This window comes from Lemur catta, chromosome 22 (assembly GCF_020740605.2).
Source record: "Lemur catta isolate mLemCat1 chromosome 22, mLemCat1.pri, whole genome shotgun sequence".
In the NCBI taxonomy this organism is placed as follows: domain Eukaryota; kingdom Metazoa; phylum Chordata; class Mammalia; order Primates; family Lemuridae; genus Lemur; species Lemur catta.
In genome coordinates this window covers 3,359,428-3,368,326 of record NC_059149.1, presented here as the reverse complement: position 1 = coordinate 3,368,326, position 8,899 = coordinate 3,359,428, and positions in this window count along the sequence as shown.

Genomic DNA, 8,899 nt, shown 5'->3' with positions numbered 1-8,899 from the left:
TTAGGGTTAGGGTTAGGATTAGGGGTTAGGGTTAGGGTTAGGGTTAGTGTGTTAAGCTTAGGGTTATGGTTGGAGTTAGGGTTAGGGTTAGTGTTCTTGTTATGGTTATGGTTAGGGATAGGGTTAGGTTTAGGGTTAGTGTTAGGTGTTAGGTTTCGGTTTAGTGTTAGTATTAGGGTTGGTGTTAAGTGTTAGGTTTAGGGTTAATTGTCAGGGTAGTGTTTAGGTTTTAGCGTCACGGTAATGTTTAATGGTTACTCCTAGGGTTAACTGTTAGGCTTAGAGTTAACAGTTTGGGTTTCGGGGTTAGGGATAGTTTTAAGGTTTGGGGTTAAAGTTTAGGGTTTGGGATTAGTGTTAGGGTTTGGGATTTAGTTTTAGGTTTAATGGTTAGGGATTGGATTAGATTTAGGGTTAGGTGTTAGTGTTAGGGTTAGGGTTGTGGTTAGGGTTATGGGTTAGGGTTAAGGTTAAGGGTAAGGGTTCGGTTTAGGTTTAGGGTTAGGATTAGAAGTAGGGTTAGGGTTGGGTGTTAGGTTTAGAGTGAGGGTTAGGGGATAGTGTTCAGGTTAGGGTTAGGTTTAGGGGTTAGGGGTTAGGGTTGTTAGGTTTCGGGTTAGGGTTAGTGTTTGGGGTTAGGTTTAGGTTCACGGTTAGTGTTAGGTTTAGAGTTAGAAGTTAGGATTAGCATTAGGGTTAGGGTTAGGTGTTAGGGTTAGTGTTAGGGTTAGGGTTCGGTGTTTGGGTTACAGTTAGGAGGTTAGTGTTAGGGTTATCGGTTACAGTTAGGGTTAGGGTTAGGGTTAGGTGTTAGGGTTAGGTGTTCGGGTTCAGGTTAGCGATACAGTTAGGATTTAGGTTTAGGCTTAGCGTTAGGTTTAGTGTTAGGATTAGGGTTTATGTTTAGGGTTAGGGTTTAGGGTTAGGTTTAGATTTAGGGTTAGTGTTAGGATTATGTTTAGGGATCAGGGTTAGGGTTAGGTTTATGGTCAGGGTTAGGAATTAGGTTTAGGTGTTGTGTTAGTGTTAGGGTTAGGCTTATCCGTTAGGGTTAGGTTTAGCGTTAGTGTTAGGGTTTTCAGTTAGGGTTAAGGGTTATGGCTGTTAGGGTTAGGGTTATGTTTATGGTTAGTGTTAGTGTTAGTGTATGAGCTTAGTGTTGTTAGTGTTGGGATCAGGGTTAGGGATAGTGTTAGTGTTAGGGTAGGACCAGTGTTAGTCATAGGGCAAGGGCTAGGGCTAGAACTAGGGCTAGGGTTAGGTTTAGGGTTAGGGTTAGTGCCAGTGCTAGGGCTAGGGCTATGGTTAGGGCTACGCCTAGGGCTAGGGCTAGGGTGAGACCTAAGGCTAGGGTTAGGGCTAGGGCTAGTTTAGACTAGGGTTAGAGTTAGGGCTAGGGTATGGATTAGGGTGAGTTAGGGTTAGGGTTTGGGCTTAGGGTTAGGGTTAGGGTTAGGGATTAGGGTTTATGGGTAGTGTGAGCGTTAAGGATAGGGTTAGGAATAGGGTTTAGGGTTAAGGTTAGGGGATATGGTTAGGTTATGTTTCCGTTTAGGTTTAGAATTCAGGTTTGGTTTAGGGGTTAGGCCTAGTGTTAGAGTTAGGGTAAGGGTTATCAGTTAGTCTTTCGGTTAAATCTTAGGGTGAGGATTTGAGGTTTGGGTTTAGGGGTTAGTGTTACTGGTAAGATTAGGGGTTAGGGGCTATTGTTTGGGGTTATTGTTAGGGTTAGGGGTTTAGTGTTAGGTTTAGGGGTAAGGGATAGTGTTATGTTTAGGGTTAGGTGTTAGTGTTAGTGTTAGGGGTTAGGATTAGTTTATGGTTAAGATTATGGTTAAGGGTTAAATTTAGGGTACAAGTTAGAGTTAGGGGCTAGTATTAGGATTAGGGTTAGGGTAGGGTTAGTGTTAGTGTTAGGTTTAGGGTTTAGTGTTAGGGTTAGCGTTAAGGTTAGGGTGTGTGTTAGAGATTAGGATTAGGGTTACTGTTTGGGTTAATGTTAGGGTTAGGGATAGGATTAGGGGTTAGGTTTAGGGTTAGGGCTTAGCGTTAGGTTTAAGTTTAGGGTTAGTGTTAGAATTAGGGTTAGGATTAGGGTTAGGGTTAACGTTTAGGGTTAGCATTAGGGTTAGTGTTAGCGGTTAAGGTTAGGTTTAGTTTTAGGGTTTGGGGTTAGGGTTTGGGTTAGGGGTTAGCATTGGGGTTAGTGCTTATGGCTGTTACCATTAGGGTTATGGTTACGGTTAGGGCTAGGCTTAATATAAGAGGTTAGGGTTTTTAGGGTTAGTTTTAGGGTTAGGGATAGTGTTAGGTTTTGAATTAGGGCTAGGTTTAGGGCTAGAGATAGGGTTAGGTTTAGGGTTAGGGTTAGTGTCAGGGCTACGGCTAGGGCTATGTTTAGGGATAAGGCTAGGGCTAGGCCTAGGGTGACGTCTAGGGCTAGGGCTACGACTAGGGCTATGGCTAGTGTCAGAGCTAGATTTTGAGTTAGGGCTTGGGTTAGAGTTAGGATTAGGGGTTAGTGTTAGGGTCAGGGTTAGGGGATAGGGTTAAGGTTAGTGTTAGGGGACACAGTTAGGGTAAGGGTCACGTTTTGGGGTAAGGGTTAAGGTTAGGGTTAGCATTAAGTTTAGGGTTAGGGTTAGGTGTTAGGGTTAGCGGTTATGGTTAGTGTTAGGGTTTCAGGTTAGGGTTGGGGTTAAGGTTAGCGTTAGGTGTAGGTTTAGGTTTAGGGTTAGGATTAGAACTAGGGTTAGAATTAGTGGTTAGGTTTAGAGTTAGGGTTAGGGCAAGGCCTAATAGTTAGTCGGTGGGTTAACTGTTTTTTTAGGGTTAAAGGTTTGGGGTTAGGGGATAGGGTTTGTGTTAATGTTATGGGTTTGTGGTTAGTGTTTGGGGTTAGTGTTAGGGTTAGGGGTTTCGTGTTATGTTTAGGGGTAAAGGATAGTGTTAGGTTTAGGGTTAGGGGTTACTATTAAGGTCAGGGGTTAGGGTTAGGGTTATGGTTAAGATTAGGTTTAAGTGTGAGTGTTAGGGTTTGGGTAAGTGTTAGGGGCTAGTGTTGGGGTTATAATTAGGGGTTAGGGTTAGGGTAAGTGTTAGGGTTAGGGGTTATGTTTAGGGTTAGGTTTAGTGTTGGGGGTAGGCTTAGGGTTAGAGGTTAGGTTAGGATTAGGGTTAGGTGTAGGATTTATGTTAGGGTTAGGGTTAGGGCTAGGTTTATGTTTAGGGTTAGGGTAGGAATTAGGGTTAGGGTTAGCAGTTAAGATTATGTTTAGGGTTAGGGGTTATGATTAGGGTAGGGTCAGGATTAGGGTTACGTGTTAGGGCTTTTACGGTTAGGGTAATGGTTATGTTTAGCATTACGGTTAGTACTAGAGGATAGGGTAATTAGGGTTAAAGTTAGATTTAGGCATAATGTTAGCATTAGAGGTGGGACTAGGGTTAGGGCTAGGTCTATGGCTAGGGCAAGGGCTAGGATTAGGTTTAGGGCTAGGGCTACTGTTAGGGCTAGGGTCAGGGTTAGGGTTTGGGCTAGGTTTAGGGTTAGTGTGAGGGTTAGGTTTAAGTGTAGTGTTACGGTTAGGGGTTAGGGTTAGGGTTTGGGTTAGGGCTTAGGGTTATGGTTAGTTGTTATGGTTACGGTAAGTGTTAGGGATAGGTGTTAGGGTTAGGGTTAGGGTTAGGGGTTAGTGTTAGATTTAGGGTTAGGGTTGGGGAGTTAGTGTTAGGGTCAGGGTTAGGGTTAGTGTTTGGGTTAGGGTTAGGGTTAACGGTTAGCAGTTAATGGTTAGGGTTAGGTTTAGGCTTAAGGGTTAGGATTAGTGTTATATAGGTTTAGTGTTAGGGTTAGCAGTTAGAGTTAGGGTTAGGGTTAGGGCTGAGGTTTAGGCTTAGGTTTAGGGTTAGGGTTAGGGAATAAGGTTAAGGGTAGAGTTAGGCTTACGATTAGGGTTAGCGTTAGGTTTAGGGTTATGATTTCGAATTAGGATTAGGGTTCAGGTTAAGCATTAAGTTAAGGTTTAGGTTTAGGGTTAGAATTAGGGTGAGTGTTAGGGGTTAGGGTTAGAATTAGGGTTAGGGTTAGTTGTAAGTTTTCGGGTTAGTGTTAGGGTTAGTGTTAGCTGTTAGGTTAGAGTTACTTTTAAGTTTTGGGGTTAGGGTTAGTTTGAAGGTTATGGTTTATAGTTAGGGTTAGTGGTTAGGGCTGTTAGGGTTATATTTTTGTTTAGTGTTGGGGTTATGGTTAGCGTAAGAGGTTAGGGTTGTTAGGGTTAGGTTTAGTGTTATGGATACTGCTAGGGTTTGTACTAGGGCTAGGTTTTGGGCTAGACCTAGGTCTAGCGTTAGGTTTAGGGTTAGGGTTAGTTTCAGGACTAGGGCTAAGGCTATGATTAGGTCTAGGGCTGGGGCTAGGGCTAGGGTCACGTCTTGGGCTAAGACTAGGGCTAGGGCTAGGGTTAGAAATAGGGGTAGAGTTAGGACTTGGTTTAAGTTTATGGTTACGGGTTAGGCTTGGGATTACAGTTAGGGTATAGTGTTAGGGTTAGGGTTAGGGGACACGGTTAGCGTAAGTGTTAGGTTTTGGGTTAATGTTAGGGTTAGATTTAAGGGATAGGTTTAGGGTTAGGGGTTAGGGTTATGGTCAGGGTTAGAGGTTATGGTTATGGTTAGGGTTTATGGTTAGGGTTAGCGTTAGGTTTAGGGTTAGGATTAGGGTTTAGAGTTAGGATTAGGGATTAGGGTTAGGTTTAGGTTTAGGGATAGGGTTAGAATTAGGGTTAGGGTTAGTGGTTAGGTTTAAAGTTGGGGTTAGAGTAAGGTTTAAAGTTTAGTCTTAGGGTTAACTGTTAGGGTTAGGGTTAGAGTTTGGGGTTAGTGGATCGGGTTTGTATTAAGGTTAGAGATTTGGGGTTAGTGTTTGGGGTTAGTATTCAGGTTATGAGTTTAGTGTTTGGTTTAAGGGTAAAGGATAGAGTCAGTTTTAGGGTTAGGGGTTGTGTTAGGGTAATGGGTTAGTGTTAGGGTTATGGTTAAGATTAGCATTAAGGGTTAGGTTTAGGGTTCCAGTAAGGATTTGAGGTTATGGTTAGTGTTAGTGTTAGGGTTTGGGGTTAGGTTTAGGGTTACGGTTAGGGTTAGAATTAGGGTTAGGGGTTAGTGTTAGAGTTAGTGTTAGGGGCTAGGGTGAGGGTTAGGGTGAGTGGTTAATGTTAGGGTTAGGTTTAGGGGTATGGGTTAGGGGTTATGGTTGTTAGGGTTCAGGTTTGGGTTTGGGTTCGGGTTAGTGTTTGGGGTTATTTTTAGTGTTATGGTTAGGGTTAGGTTTAGGGTTAGTGTTAGGGGTTAGTGTTAGTGTTAGGGGTAAGTTTTAGGGTAAGGGTTAGGGTTAGGGATTATGGTTAGAGTTAGGGATAATGTTATGGTTAGGGGTTAGGGCTAGGTTTATGTTTAGGGTTAAGGTTAGAATTAGGATTAGGGTTAGGGGTTAGGGTTAGGGTTAGGGTTTAGGGTTAGGGTTAGCATTAGGGTTAGTGTTACAGTTATGTTTAGGGGTTAGAGCTTTTAGGGGTAGGGTAATGGTTGTGGTTAGTGTCATTGTTTGTATTAGGGGTTAGGGTTGTTATTCTTAGGGTTAGGTTTAGAACTAATGTTAGAGTTAGGGCTAGGGCTAGGTTTAGGGGTAGGGTTAGGGTTAGGGTTTGGGCTAGGACTAGGGTTAGTGTGAGGGTTACTGTTAGGTCTAGGGTTAGGGTTAGGAGTTAGGGTTAGGGTTAGGGTTAGGTGTTAGCGTTAGGGTTAGTGGTTAGGGTTACCGTACAAATTAGGGATAGTGGTTAGGGTTAGGATTAGGCTTAGGGGTTAGGGTTAGCATTAGGGTTAGGGTTAGGAGTTAGTGTTATTGTTAGATTTAGGGTTAGGGTTTAGGGGTTAGTGTTAGGATTAGGGTTAGCCGTTAGGGGTTAGGTTTAGGGTTAGGCTTAGGCTTAGGGGTTACAGTTAGTGTTATGGTTTTGTTTAGGGTTAGGGTTTGGGTTAAGAGTTAGGGTTAGGGTGAGGGTTAGGGTTTAGGTTTAGGGTTAGGGTTACAGATTAGGGTTATTGTTAGGGTTTAGGGTTAGGGTTAGGGTTTAGGATTAGTGTTCGGGATAGGGATTAGGGTTAAGGTTATGTTTAGGGTTATGGTTGTGTTAGGGTTAGGGTTAGAGGTGTGGGTTAGCGTTAGTGTTGGGGGTAGGTTTAGAGTTAAGGGTTACTTTTAAAGTTAGGCTTACTGTTAGTGTTTAGAATTAGGGTTAGTTTAGGTTTCAGTTTATGGTTTAGTGTTAGGGTTAGCATTATGGTTAGGGTTAGTGTTAGGGTTTAGTTTTTGTGTTACAGTTAGTGTTAGTGTTAGGTTTAGGCTTAGGCTGACACTTAGGGTTAGGGTTAGGGTTAGGATTATGGTTGGTGTTAGGGTTTAGGGTTAGGCTTACTGTTAGGGTTAGAGTTTAAGTTTATGATAGGTAGGGTTAGTGTTAATGTTGTGTTAGGTTTAGGATTAGGAGTAGGGATTAGGGTTAGGGTTAGTGTTAGTGGGTTAAGGTTAGGGTTAGGTTTGGAGTTAGGGTTAGGATTAGTGTTCTTGTTAAGGTTATGGTTAGGGATAGGGTTAGTTTTAGGGTTATTGTTAGGTGTTAGGGTTTGGTTTAGTTTTAGGCTTAGAGTTAGTGTTAAGTGTTAGGTTTAGGTGTAATGTTCACGGTAGCATTTAGGGTTTAGCATTAGGGTAATGTTTAATGGTTAGTCTTAGGTTTAACTGTTAGGGTTAGAGTTAGCGGTTTGGGCTTCTGGGTTAGGGATAGTGTTAAGGTCAGGGGTTAGGGGTTATGGTTTGGGGTTACTGTTAGGGTTAGCTGTTTAGTTTTAGGTTTAGTGGTAAGGGATTGGATTAAGTTTAGGGTTAGGGATTAGTGTTCGGGTTAAGGTTATGGTTAGCACTATGGGTTAGGGTTAAATTTAGGGTAAGGGTTAGGTTTAGGTTTAGGGTTAGGGTTAGAAGTAGGGTTAGGTTTAGGGGTAAGGGATAGGGTTAGGTTTAGGGTTAGGGGTTAGTGTTAGCATTAGGGGTTAGTGTTAGGTTTATGGTTAAGATTATGTTTAAGGGTTAGGTTTAGAGTTCGGGTTAGAGTTAGGGGCTAGTGTTATGGTTAGGGTTAAGGTTAGGGTTAGGGTTAGTGTTAGGTTTATGGTTAAGGGTTAGCGTTAGTGTTAGCATAAGTTGGTTAGGTTTAGAGTTAAGGGTTACTTTTAGGGTTAGGTCTATGGTAGAGTTTAGGGTTAGGGTTAGTGTTAGGTTTAGGGTTAGGTTTAGAGGTTAGGGTTAGGTTTATGGTTTGAGTAAGGGCTAGGTTTACTCATAGGGTTAGAACCAGGGATTAGGGTTAGGGGTTAGGACTAGTTTTATGTATAGGGTTAGCGTCAGTATTAAGATTAGGGTTAGGGGCTAGGGTTAGGGTTAGGGTTAGCATTAGGTTCAGGGTTAGTGGTTAGGGCTTTTAGAGTTAGGGTAATGGTTAAGGGTTAATGTTAGGGTTAGTATTAGGTATTAGGATTGTTAGGGTTGGGGTTAGGTTTTTTGTTAATCTTAGTGTTTGGGCTAGTGCTAGGGTTAGGGCTAGGGCTAGAACTAGGGCAAGGGCTATGGTTAGGTCTAGGGCTAGGTCTAGGGCTATTGTCAGGTCTAGGTCTAGGGCTAGGGTTAGAGCTACGGTTACAGTTAGGGCTCGGGTTAGGGTTAGGTTTTTGGGTTACGGTTAGGGTTAGGGTTAGGTGTTATGGTTAGGGTAACCTTCAGGGTTTGTGGTTAGAATTATGGTTAGGCATTAGGGATAGGGTTAAGGGTTAGCATTAGGGTTAGAGTTAGGGTTGGGGGTTAGGGTTAGGGTTTATGGTTAGGGTTAGCATTAGGGTTAGGGTTAGGGTTAGGATTAGAGATAAGTTGTAGGGTTAGGGGATAGGGTTAGGTTTAGGTTTGGGGTTAGGGTTAGAATTAGAGTTAGGGTGAGGGGTTAGGGTTAGTGTTAGTGTTAGGGTAAGGTTTAACAGTTATTCTTAGGGTTAACTGTTAGGGTTAGGGTTTGAGGTTTGGTGTTAGGGTTTAGGGTTTGTGTTAAGGTTAGGTGTTAGGTTTATGGTTTGGGGTTAGTGTTAGGGTTAGGGGTTTAGTGTTAGGTTAAGAGGTAAGTGACAGGGTTAGGCTTAGGGTTAGAGGTTAGTGTGAAGATTAGGGGTTAGCGTGAGAGTTTTGTTTAATATTAGCTTTAACGTTTAGTGTTAGGGGCTAGTGTTTGGATGAGGGTGAGGGTTAGGGGTTAGGGTTAGGGTTAAGAATAGTCATAGGGTTAGGGTTAAGGGTTAGGTTTAGGTTTAGGTTTAAGCTTAGGGTTAGAATTAGGGTTAGGGATAGGGGTTAGGGTTACGGTTATGGTTAGGGGTTTTGGTTAGTGTTAGAGTTAGCATTAGGTTTAGGGTTGGGGGTTAGGGTTAGGGTTAGGGTTTCATAGGGTTTGCGGTAATGGTTAGTGTTAGGGTTAACGTTTGGGGTTAGGTTTAGTGTTACGGTTCGGGTTAGGTTTAGGGTGAGGGTTAGGGTTAGGTGTTAGGGTTAGGATTATGTTTCAGGGTTTGTATTAGGGTTAGGATTAGGAGTTAGGGTTGTTAGGGTTCAGGTTTGGGTTATGGTTAGCGTTAGGGTTTGGGTTGGGGTTAGGGTTATGGGTTAGTGCTGTTAGGTTTATGATTATGGTTAGGGTTAGTGTTAGGATTAGTATTAGCTGTTAGGGTTGTTAGGGTTAGGGTTAGGGTTAGGGATAGTGTTAGGGTTAGGGCTAGGGCTAGCGTTGGGCTAGGGCTAGGG